This window comes from Eurosta solidaginis, chromosome 3 (genome assembly GCF_040869045.1).
Source record: "Eurosta solidaginis isolate ZX-2024a chromosome 3, ASM4086904v1, whole genome shotgun sequence".
In the NCBI taxonomy this organism is placed as follows: domain Eukaryota; kingdom Metazoa; phylum Arthropoda; class Insecta; order Diptera; family Tephritidae; genus Eurosta; species Eurosta solidaginis.
In genome coordinates, this window is record NC_090321.1 from 205,688,019 (window position 1) to 205,700,375 (window position 12,357).

At 39.5% G+C, this 12,357-nt stretch overlaps 1 protein-coding gene across 22 annotated transcripts in view; it reads right to left on the reverse strand.

The window, feature by feature from the left end:
- Nucleotides 1–12,357, reverse strand: part of LOC137244961 (cyclic nucleotide-gated channel alpha-3) — a 978,574-nt gene that overhangs the window by 718,616 nt on the left and 247,601 nt on the right. The window lies entirely within an intron of this gene.

The window sequence follows — 12,357 nt, forward strand, 5'->3', positions numbered from 1 at the left end:
TACATTATAATGGTATTTTGAAAGCAAAATGGTCTTTGATCCTTAAAAAAAAATGTTTATAAAATGGGCGTGGTCCTTAACCAAAGTGGGAGAAATATGTGACTCGATACTGCAGTTGGCTCTGAAACATTGCAAAATGCTTGATTGTTTTAGTTTTAATTTGTTTTTTCTTATAAATACACTATAAGTTAAACAGCATACTTAGAACTATTTATAAGATTTTGTTGGGCATTATTTTCGAAAATTAAATGAAAAGGGTTTCGACATTTTCAATGGCAATGTGCCACCCCTTAAGCTGGTGTAATCTGCCTAAGAGTTGCGATATTGATTACTTACATGCAAAGGAATAATTTGAGGGGGCGGTACAATCTTTTTGCGGAAATTAAATTTTTAAGACCACTCTAATGTACTCTATCCGCCAAATAAGCATGTAATTCATAGAGCTAGCTTTCTTTGTCTCAGTGATCTCGAATATAGAAAGTTAGGATAGTGTAACACAAGTAAGAGATTTCTTCGCTCGAATGTCTTCTTCCAAATATTTTATTACAAATATGTATACCCCACATAATTTGAGATCACTTCAGTTTCATCTAGGAGTGTATTCGAAATCTGAATACGCATTTCTTTTATACTTTATACATATCAAAGTGAAGGCCTTTAACCAACTGGAATCAAAATTTTCCCTTCCCAGAAACGAACATACATCCTCAAAAATTCTTAAAAAACACACTTGCCTCCTTTCAAAAAAATACGCCATATGTAAGGCGCTGAATTATAAAACAAAATTATACTTTTATTATCAGCAGCAGCTATTATGTCTGCGCCTCTTCATCTGACATTTGTGTTGCTTTATTACTCCCCCACCCCTAACTTTCAAGTCTGTCAGCACGTTTTTTACGCGATGCGCAATTTGTTTTCTATGTGTCATTCTCATATTGCGGTAGAATTTTGTTACAATGTTGCCGCTGCTACAGTCAGCTACTGGGTTTATGGAACATGCTTCCCTCTTCGAATAGAGTTGTGTTTAGCTCTAGGGTTGCAATGAAGTGCAACTGTTTATGTCGTACGTTCAAATCAACGATCAAGTATTTAAAAATATAAACAATAGAAAAATAAGTGAGAAAATTTTTTGAAGATTGTTTGTCTTTATTTTTCACTTCTGTATTTTTTTTTTTTTTTCTTTTGGCTTTTATTAAATCTATTTATTTTGAATTAGTAAATCGATTTTCCATGTTGGATGTTGAACCAATCAAATTATGTAAAATTTTAATTTTTTGTAATAACTTTTAATTTATCATAGCGACCCGACAAACGTTGCACTGTTCAAATATTTACTCTCAGAAAATAGAAAAACTGCACTCCGTTCCACATCTTCCCACCTCCTAATTTAACAAGCCATCCTTTTCCACCTATTTTTCGTCGTTTTCCTGTCTCTTCTTCTTCTCCTTCCTTTGTTTCCTCTTTTCTTCCTTTTCCTTCCCCTCTCTTTACCCTTTCATATTCCCTTTTCTTTTCCTTTCCTCCGCTCATTTCCATTGTCTTTCCATGTTCCCAGTTCTATAAGACTCCTTTTTCCCACTCGTTTCTACATATCTAACTTTTTTTTGTTTTCGTTTGCTTTTTCTTCCCTCTCGCCTCGTGCAATTTTTCTTCTTATTTCCATTCCTATTCCTAATCCTATTTATCTCCTCTTCCTATTATTTTTTTGTTCCTATTCGTTTTCCTTTTACTATAAGTATTATACTTCCTCTTTTATTGCTATTACTATTCTTTTCAGTCTTAATCTGTCTCCTTATATCTGTCTTACTCTTTTCTCATTATCTTTTCAATACCCTCTCTCTTCCACTCCTCTGCACCTCATGCTGAACCCATAAATCAAATATTCTGAGCCTACTACTTAGTGGAAATTAACAAATAGGGGATGCCGGCGGATCATGGACCCCAACGACGAAGTTTGTGTGATACCCCGCCCTCCGTGCTCCTCCCTTATTACTAGCATAATGAGGGACACCCTCCTTGTCATGTCGGTTATCCAATCCGTTCTCGAGGGTATATCCACCTTAAAGTTCTATGTGAGCGAAAGATAACCTTTTGTCGAATCTACTTCAGGTAGCCTTCTTAGGATAGCGCTGAGAGCTTACTGCTTCTCACTCCAGTATCCAGACTCCCTACGTAGAGTTAGTAGTAGTAAAGTGTATATGGAGCTGCAGTGGCAGCTGACCATGACTTGGTGCAAATGTTACCCCTGCACAGGCAGTCCTTTGTACTTTTTTCAGTTTTCTAATGCTATATTGCTCTGTACGATAGTATGAGTCTTATGACTGCTGTGTAAAGCGACATCGTAAGTTTTGATCTGAGGCCCCAATTTCTGCTAACTTTTCTATTGCACGAGTAGTAGCCAATGTACGTTTTTTCTACGCTTCTGTCAGTATTGAATTTCTAGTTTAGCTTGTTGTCTATTTCGACTCCAAGGTACATAACCCAAGTTCAGTGCAAAAGCTCTGCATTGAAGTATTTTGATTTTGTTTCTGAAGAGTATGAGCCCTCTATTGCCGCTCGATGCCGCCCTGGTATGTAACCTGTTGAGCGCCCACTAAAGAATTTCCCTTAACGTTATGGGAAAAACTCACGAGATGGCAAAAACAACGTCATCCGCATACGCTACTAACGTGATCCTGTTCCTACGTTTCGGTTTTTTGTCCCCGAGCCATTATAGTTCTGTTCTCCAGCATTGATTGTGTTCAATTTGGGTATAATAGGCACGTTTGCTGTAATATTATTTACAAGAATTCTAAACAATAACAGCACACTGAGAGTAAACACTGAAGCACTAACTTAGGGGGCGTGAAAATATAAAAAGTGACAATTCATTGCAACAGGCAGCCAAGCGGTTTGATACAAAGACGTTCACACGAAGCAATTACTATTAAGTAACTTTGTTGTGAAATTATTTTTGCTGCTTGTTTTTCTCGAAAGAGTATGTGTGTCTGTATGAGTGTATGTTGATTTATATTTAGTGTCGCAACGTGTCTAAGTACGCATACAATAAACTTAACTGCACTTAAATATTTAGTGGCTTTAGTAAAGTGTTCTGAGAAATACTTAGTACTTCGGCGAACAAAAAGATGCGCAGCGTAAAAACCCAAGATGCAAAAAAAATAAACAAAGTAAAAAGGAGTAAAATAGCATATGTCTATTAAACTTAAGAATTGGCATTAAATTACATTATGCAGTTAGTTTGATGGGCAGATGGTTTTTGAGTTTATTGAATGATTTCTTTGTCTGCTAGATATCTAGCTTTATGATGACTATTTGCTATTGTTGAAAACTTTCTGTGGTAAGGATTTCGATAAATTTAAAACGCTAATATGCGGGAGTGCTAGGAGGTTGAAAAACTAAGAGTTCTGTTGGCGTTGTTGTTGTAGAGATATAGACACTCCTCGAAGGACTTGGGCACTGTTATCGATGTTTTTCGGATGCAGATCTTTTATGTTTCGGTAAGAAGCACCCCATTAATGTACAAGCCCGAGGATCTCGAGAATGATTCAATATGACCACATTGAACCTTCTAATCAACCCCTCGCCCTTGTTCCATTGAACTTTGGATCACTACAGCCTCGGTTGCTTAAGAAAACGGGTAGATAAAGCTAACAATTGGGCACAGGTCACCCCTTGAAAGGGTTGCACTACACAATACTTTGAATCATTTGAGTATTTTCGTCACCAGATGTTATGACGAAAGCTGATCCTTGTAGGCCGAACTTCAATAAATCGATACTAATGGTTGGTTGTTTGCAATGAAGAAGGAGCTTATTCTCGAGAAGTATCCTAATTATGTCAGACAGCCAGGCAACCTTTCGCGCGTTGCAGTCTTACACAACTAACTCTTAACTACTGAAGAATTTCCTGAAGTCACAAATTTTCTGAGAAGCAAAAACAAGGTTTTGCTTGGGACATAAAATCAATGAATATGCAGATTCCCCAGCTAAGCTGAGTGCTATAGCAGTATTCTATGGTCAAGAACCCTTCTTTCGATTCACAAAGGCACACCTTCGAGAAACCTTAAGTAAGTGGGAAACAACGCAGCTCAGTCAACACTGGATTGGCTGCCATGGGCAAAGACATGCCAAATTAAGTTTACTCCTAGCAACGAAAGTATAAGGCAAACGCATTGAAATAATCAGGGGGAGCCTACAAACTCTCACTGGGTACTATACGTGACACTTTAGTCTGCGGTATCGCCTAAGTTAATTAAAAAAAATAGATCACTCTTATAGATACACAAGTATGTTGCTTCTGAGAGTTGGAGAAGGAAACGATGGCTTAGATAATCTGCAAGTTCGTCGTTCTGGCAAAGCAGAGGCTTTATTTGGCGTGACTTTTGAACCCATCGTGATATGAACTAAAATGCCTAAAGAGGTACTTAGATGCAATAAAAGCCTCCACATGGCTGAAATATCAAACTCAATAGATCTAAATAAAGGTCACAGTGCGTTGAGGCCTGATAATAACAATAATAATAAGTATATGTTGACGGGATTCAAAAATTTGTACGTTTCATCCATCGGGCACAATAAATGTGCAACCACTCATATGATACGTATTGAAAACAAATTTCACTGTCAGATATTTAACGACCACCCTTAGTTTCAAATTCCTTGGTTATATACTTATGAGTGCTCCTGCGATCACGAGTTGAACATCGCTAGATTATGTGGGTGTATATATGATAATTGGAATTGAGATGGATAGATAGTATGGTAGGGCACCAACCATTGTTATATGTTAATATCGCATTCTGCAGTTATAATATGTGGGGTAAGCGGTTTAAGCTGTCACACGACATTTCCCGTATCTAAAGTCAAGGTTCTGGTCCTTTACAAAGACTACCCAGGTGAGAAAAAAATCACACTACCACTTTTTCCCATTCCTCTCAGTCTATGTGAGGTCCTGATGGACCGGCCAGTTCAACCTAACCTAACCTAACCTCCCATTCCTCTACCAAAGTCCTGCCGCTCAGTAATTTGTGAATCGTAGCCATTCTGACTCTTGGTATCATTAGGGCTTTTTCAATAACCACTTTTTCAAAATCGAAAATTAAACCTGAATTTAAAGACTTTTACCAAAACTTGCAAATTTTCTTTTCGGTTGGACGGTTTATTGTTTCTGAACTCGCTTCACCACCACTAGATATACTAGATACATTCACTTTGGTTAGGACGGACCTGAAAATATATTTCACTCTAATTTGTTCATTCAAGAAAAAAAAGTTACTCATACGCCATGGCGTATGTACCAATAGGATGTAAGGAACGCTTTCTTGCATTAAAACACACGGCAGATGAGTTCAATGTATGGCCGGAACTTTCTCGCTGCACAAAATTTGTGGAATGTGAAGCAAGACAAAGTTATGATATTGTTAACTTTCTTGAAGTGCGCGCTAATAAAGCTTGAAAGCAAAACAAAGCGGCAAATCTGTCATGTCAATCTGGCTAAGGGTTACGCCTGAAACTTTTATTTGTATATCTGGAAATAAAATAAAATCAATTTTACCTTTTTTCGACTGAGACCCTAGCAACCACTTTAAGAGTTTTGACATAATAAATTTCTTCAATAACCGGGTCTTACCTAGAAGAGAAAAGAAATTTAGTTTTAAAATTCGCTCAACAAAATTTTGTGTTATAAATAAAAATTGTCTGCACCCAAAATTCCTTTAAAACAATAACAACTGGTAGCTTATATTTTCAAGATTTTTACTTCAACGACATATCAAAAATAACTTTAAGCAAATTATAGAAGAAAACTTCAAAAAATGATTTCCCAAATGCCCCACTCATCGTATGAAGAATCAGCAAACGAAACAAAAAGCTGAAAAAATAAAATAAAAACTTGAAAAGTAACCGACCGAACTTACGCTACCTATGTATATTTGGTGAATTGCACTTGAAACACTGGACAAGGAAACAGTGAAGCCGAGCATAAAAACTGCACTTTTTTCAAGCAGTTAACGGTATCAAAAGCCAAGCAATACAAACACATATTCATATGTGTATGTAGTCAGAGAAATACGTATGCAAACAAACACATATGGACGAGTGTATATTTGGATATATGTAACATAATACATATACATATGTATGGATGTGTGTGGGCATGAACAAAAATAGATTTCAAGATGAGTTGGACCGAAACATTCATGCTACATCAAACGATTTTTTTCCACCTAAAATTCAAGCATACAAACAACTCAAATACTTACAGCCAGTGATATTTGAAATTTTAAATTTTATTATAAAAATCGCTTTTATATGTTTATTTTTTTTTTTTTATCGAAAAATATTTGTTATTAAAAAATTTCTTTTATTTTCCGACCTAAATTAAAAACTAAGCGAAATCAAAAAATCAAAAAAAAGACTTTGATTTTAAAAGCGAAAAAAAAAATCAGGATGGAAATATTATTTTCCATGAGAAATACAAAATTCAAAAATAACTTTAGCATCCGAGCTAAAAAAATTTTAAAATAAATTTTATTTTGCAAGTGAAAAAAAAAATCGTTTTGAGAAATTTTTTATAAAAAAAAAAATATAAAAATTGCCCTTGTATTAAGAGCGAAGTAAAAAATTTTTTAAAAAAAACTTTTACCTTCCGAACGAACGAAAAATATTAAAATATAACAATTATTTTCTAATTTCAATACAAAAAAACTCTCAAACAATAACTACTTTTCCGAGCCTACTAAAAAACTTAAAAAATAACCTTTGTTTAAAAAGCGAAATAAAAAACTCGAAAATACCTTTTTTTAAAAAAGCGAATTAAAACATTTAAAATATAACTTTTGTTTTCCATGTGAAATAAAATACGCAAGGCTTCTATTTGGAGAGCGAAATAAAAACTAAATAAATTACTTTTTTCGCATCGAAATGCAAACTTCAAAAAATAACTTTCATTTTTTGGGCGAAATAAAAAAAACTAAAAACATAACTTTTATTTTAAAAGCGCAAAAAAAATATTATTTTCCATGCGAAATAAAATGTTCAAAAAATAACTTTATCACTCGAGCGAAAAAACTTAGTAGTAAATTTTATTCTCCAAGTGAAATAAAAGCTCAAAAAAAATTCCATTATGAAAGCTAAAGAAAAAAAAGCAACATTTGTATTAAGAGCAGCTCATAAAATACCTTCTATTTTGAGTGCGAATTAAAAATGCGAAAAAAAACTTTTATATTAAGAGCGAATTTAAAAACTCAAAACAGGACTTCTATTTTGAGAGCCAAATAAAAAAAATGAACAAATTGCCTTTATATTAAGAGCGCAATTAAAAATTTAATAAATAACTCTAGTTTTAAGAATTAAAGAAAAAACTAAAAAAATAACTTATTTTCCGAACCTTGAATTTTGAAATAACTTAAGGTTTTGGTACGATATAAAATTTAAAAACAAATTATTATTATTTTTCAAGCGCAATAAAAGTCTTAAGATATAACAATTATTTTCCAAATGAAATGCAAAACTTGAAAAATAACCTATCTTCCAGTAGCGAAGTAAACAACTAAAAAAAACGATCTATAAGATAAAAATCTGATATACAATAATTAATTTTAATATAAAACCAAAAAAAAGTTATCCTTTTATCGGTACTCTGCTTACTTCTTATCTAATGGGCTTTGATTTTTTTTTTTTTTTTTTTTTGGAATTTCAACCCGTGACAGTTATCTTCAATCCCTGAAAAAAAAAACCATTCCTTCTAATAAAAACGAAAAAGTTGTAAAAACGTTAAAAAAAAGTGGTAAATAAAATCAAATGCAGCAAATTCGAAAGCAACTGCAACATTGGCAATCCGCCAAGAGCAGTCAATATTTTCGCACACCAATTTGATTGTGCAGTATTAGGTTGGACAGCCACAAAGTTGCCACACTTAATCACGTGCGCAGCTACATTTACAAGGCCACTCATACATACAAACAAGCAAATGGGTAAAATATACTCTATTCTGTAGACACTGACTAAGTACACTTGGCGAGGACACCTGCACTTTTTTAAAAATACTGAATGTATGATATAGCAGTTCAACATAGCAAAAAAAAGAAGAAAAATAAGCAAATCAAAATAGCGAAAATCGCAAAGGGCTCATTTTTTGATTGAGTGGTTCGATAACTCTGAGCTGTAGCTCCGAAGATGTGAGTGACATTTTCCAATTCGTTAGCGTAACTTACGGTATTTTTATTTTTAGAGGGAATTGGGGAATTTGGGAAAATCGCAAAGATAAAAAAAAATTTCATCACCCCAACATAGCAATCAAAACTTTGTAGGAGGACCACATATGAAGGGTACTCCATCTTAGCTTCTTATTTGTTTTTAGAGATATTCTATGAGCCACTCTTTATAGCTAAAGATTTTTTGTTATTACTAGGCCTGGGAGCACTGCGACCGTTGTGCAGATCTATTGTGCATAATTTTCAGCCTAATTTTGTATCTGGAGGCTTTGGATATATCTAAGTACCTCGTCAGGCTTTTTACTCCATATCACATAGGGATTAAGAGTCACACCACCTAGATGGGATGGAGGCTGGCACAAATCCTTAGGCTGAACCCTCCCAGAGGGTGCCGGCTGGTAATATGCACAACAGTTTCCCCTTCCAGGGGAGTGCTAGCTAAGTTTAGGAATCATTTCCATTTGAGCCCCAGCTCCTTAATAGCTCAGGCATATGGAAATGGTTTTTAAACGTGGCCTCAAGGTGGGAACTGGACCACGCCCAGTTGAAAAGGTGGTCCACCCCTAATCCAGCGTGTAATGCGATTCCGTGCCCATTGGATGGTTTGCAGTCAGGAGCATCCGACTGTGTTCTTACGGAGCCTCCCGGATACCGGTCCACCTCCAGCAGTAACGGCGACTTGCTGCGGTATGGGGCTCTACCGCAGTCGACCGCATTGTTTCCCCTCTCCCTTATCTTTCAGGCTACCGAACGGTCTCACCTTAGTAGGCAGCTGACGAACCAGATGTGACAGATGAACAACAAAAACCTGGCTTCGGATCCCTGCACGGGTAAAGATGCCGCCCTTGGACTAGGCATTAAAAAAGTCCACAATTCGTCGGGAACCGCACAGACGGCGCCGACCAGGCCTTCACGGCAACAAACAAATCTTCGGCCACCTGTGCAAGCTAGCGGAAGGACTAAACCCCTTGAGGGCAAGTCCAACTCCGCGGCACCCGGCAAAGCTGACCCCAAATAGGGACAGCAACGTCCGACTGAGCAAGCACAGGAGGCCCGTCCCACGCCCTTACCGGTCACCTCTTGTCAGCAGGTGGCTGGTAACAGCACTAAATCCTCCACGGACAAAAGTGCTGCTTCCACCGCTGCAAAGCTACCTCGCAAGCCGGCTGAAACCCTTGAGGGTTCCAAGGCAAATAAGCGAACCCCGATTTCGGTCCGCAACCAGCGGAACATTCGCAATGCCGTCAAAGTCGTTGAGAAACTTGGCAACTCTCCTACCAACAAGTTGACGGCAGAGCAAAAAATTCTTTGGCCTGGGCCCGGAAGATTATTGCTGCCAAGAAGAGCAGCAACAACAACCCCATCCCCCCTTCCTCTTCTGCCACCAAACAACCTTCTGACCCGCAGATGCCGGCCTTTAAGAGACAAAGGTCTATGGGAAATGCCTCGAGCGATCCCAAAAGGCACCGGCCTTTGACCTCTACTCCCCCTGCCCTAACCAAAACCTTCAGCGAGGCGGGTAAGGCCAAGGCGGTTTTGAATCGCGGTCACCCGGATGGGAACATAGCCCCGGATAACTGGAAGGATATCCTTAACGGCCTTCTCAAGATCTTTAAGGACATCATGACCAAGTATCCGGGGCCGGCTCCCACTATCCGTGTTGCCGGCTGGTACCAGGGTAGGGTCAAGCTTGTTTCCTGCGTCGGCGAACGCTCGTGCAAGCTCTACAAACTCGCCATAGCTTCGCTAGGACAGCTGTGGCCTGGGGCCAGTTTGGATGCGGTCGGTGTGGAAGAAATTCCGAACAGACCGAGAGCTTGGACCTGGGTCCCAGACGGCATAGCGGATACTGGCGAGATCCGGGATACCATCGCGGAGTCGAATAAGGGGCTACCTTTGAACGATTGGAGGATAGTCCGGGTCGGCGAGACAAGGGTGAAGCAGCGTTATGTTGGCTTCATCATAAACGAGGTTTCTCTCCCTTGGCTTGACGAATGTGGTGAAGTGTTAAGCTACGGCTTCTACTCCATCACGTTGAAAATTCGAAGGGATGGTACGAAGGAGGAAACACCGGACGAGGGTGAGCCTGTACCTCAGAGCGAGGGGTTAGGCAGAAACACCCCGAGTGGATCTGTTGCTCATGCCACTGGGGAAGGGACCGCCAGTGCGCTGGAGGATCTGGTGATTGGGGATACCTCCTCGACCGAACTCGCAGCCACCACAACGAATCTCAGGGACCCATGCAACACCTTGAGTGCAAATGGGGCCGATAGCGAACTGGCACGTAGCACTCCGGATGCCGAGAGCGATACACTCTCGGTATCTGAGTTTGCGGGCCAGTTCTTTACGGGCATGGACGGGTAGCTTCTGCTGGAATCCGACCTGTCGGATACCGAAATCGACGATACTATCGTATAGGAGGCATCCGACGAGGCGGATCAGCAGAGGATGGACGTCGATGCCGCAAACGAATGGGCGCGCAGGTACTGCAGATAAACCTGCACCACTCTAAGGCAGCCTCGGCTGCCCTAATCTTACGCCTCAGCACAACGTATGAGGACCTCGTTCTAGTCCAGGAGCCTTGGGTCATTGGCAGCAAGGTCTGTGGACTCTTTTCTAATGATTACTAGCTGGTGACACCGCCCGTGACAGGTAGAATCAGATCTTGTATTCTAATAAGGAAATATCTAGTATTTATTTTACTCTCTATCTCTTTTTAGCGACGAGGACTTTACCTGTATTAGCCTCGAGCTACAGGGTCAAACAATCTGGCTGATGTCCGCCTATCTTTCGCACGATCGCCCAATTTCTGTGCAGGACCGGCTCTGCAAAGCGGTACGGGAGGCCTACTGTAAAGGGTTCCCGAAATAATTGGGGCCGATGCCAATGCACATCACACTGCTTGGGGCTCTACCGATATTAGCAATAGAGGTGAGTCTCTTTTTGATTCTATTATAAGTAACAATCTAAGTATATGCAACTCTGGAGACAAACCAACTTTCATCACCTCAAAAAAAAAGGAGGTTCTAGATGTTACTCTAGTTTCTGGGGCATTCTCTGGCCTTGTCAAAAATTGGAGAGTTTCTAATGAAAACTCCTACCCTGATCATATGTATATCATTTTCACTCTGCTCTTGCGTACACCGCCTAGGGTGGCTTACAGGAATAGGGGACGTACGTAAAAGTCCTATTCTCTACTCTCCTAAAGAACGCTTCTTTCGGTAGGCCGAGCCTACCGCTAACAACTGATGAAGCGCCTCCTTTAGACACAACATTTGCTTCTGTCGGTGAGTTAGACTCATCGTCAAAAATAGAAGAAGCAGTAGATCTTATCACCAAATATTGTAACGCTGCCTTCACAGTAGCCTGCCCGGAGATTAAGGCAAGGGGTAGAAAGAAACCCTATTGGTGGAACCAAGAAATCTCCAAGCAGAGGAAAAACAGCAGAAAACTCTTTAACGAGGCTAGGGGCACTGGAATCTGGTCCCATTATAAGGACCCCTTAAAATCTTTTAAGAAGTTAATCAAGAAGGCCAAAAGGGACTCCTGGAAGAACTTCACCAATGACATCGAAGAAGTATCAGAGGCCAATCGCCTACGAAAGGTCTTCTCCATAAACCCCATACCTCCAAGCTGCATTCGCACAGCGAACGGAGAATGGGCCACTTCTAGTACGGAAATTCTTGAAACCCTGATCAGCACTCACTTTCCAGGCTGCATATCTCAACCATACCTCCTAAACACGCAACCTAACCCACGGCCGTTTCGACCCCTGGACCACATTGTAAGCGAAAAAGGAGTTATCTGGGCAATCAAGTCCTTTAAACCCTTCAAATCGGGAACGGATGGAATATTTTCCGCTGAGTTGCAAGCTGCAAGCGATCTTATAAGCCCGCTGCTAGCTAAAATCTACAAGGCTTGCCTCAACCTGGTCTATATCCCCACGGAATGGACCAAGGCAAAGGTAGTTTTCATACCCGAAGGAGGCAGGATATTGGGCAACAGTCCAAAGGATTTCAGGCCAATAAATCTGACCTCCTTCCTCCTAAAAGTTCTAGAACATTTGCTGGACGCCTATATTAGACGATCGGCAAATCTCCAACAACCAACACGCCTACTCTAAGGCAAATCCGTAGAGACAGCTC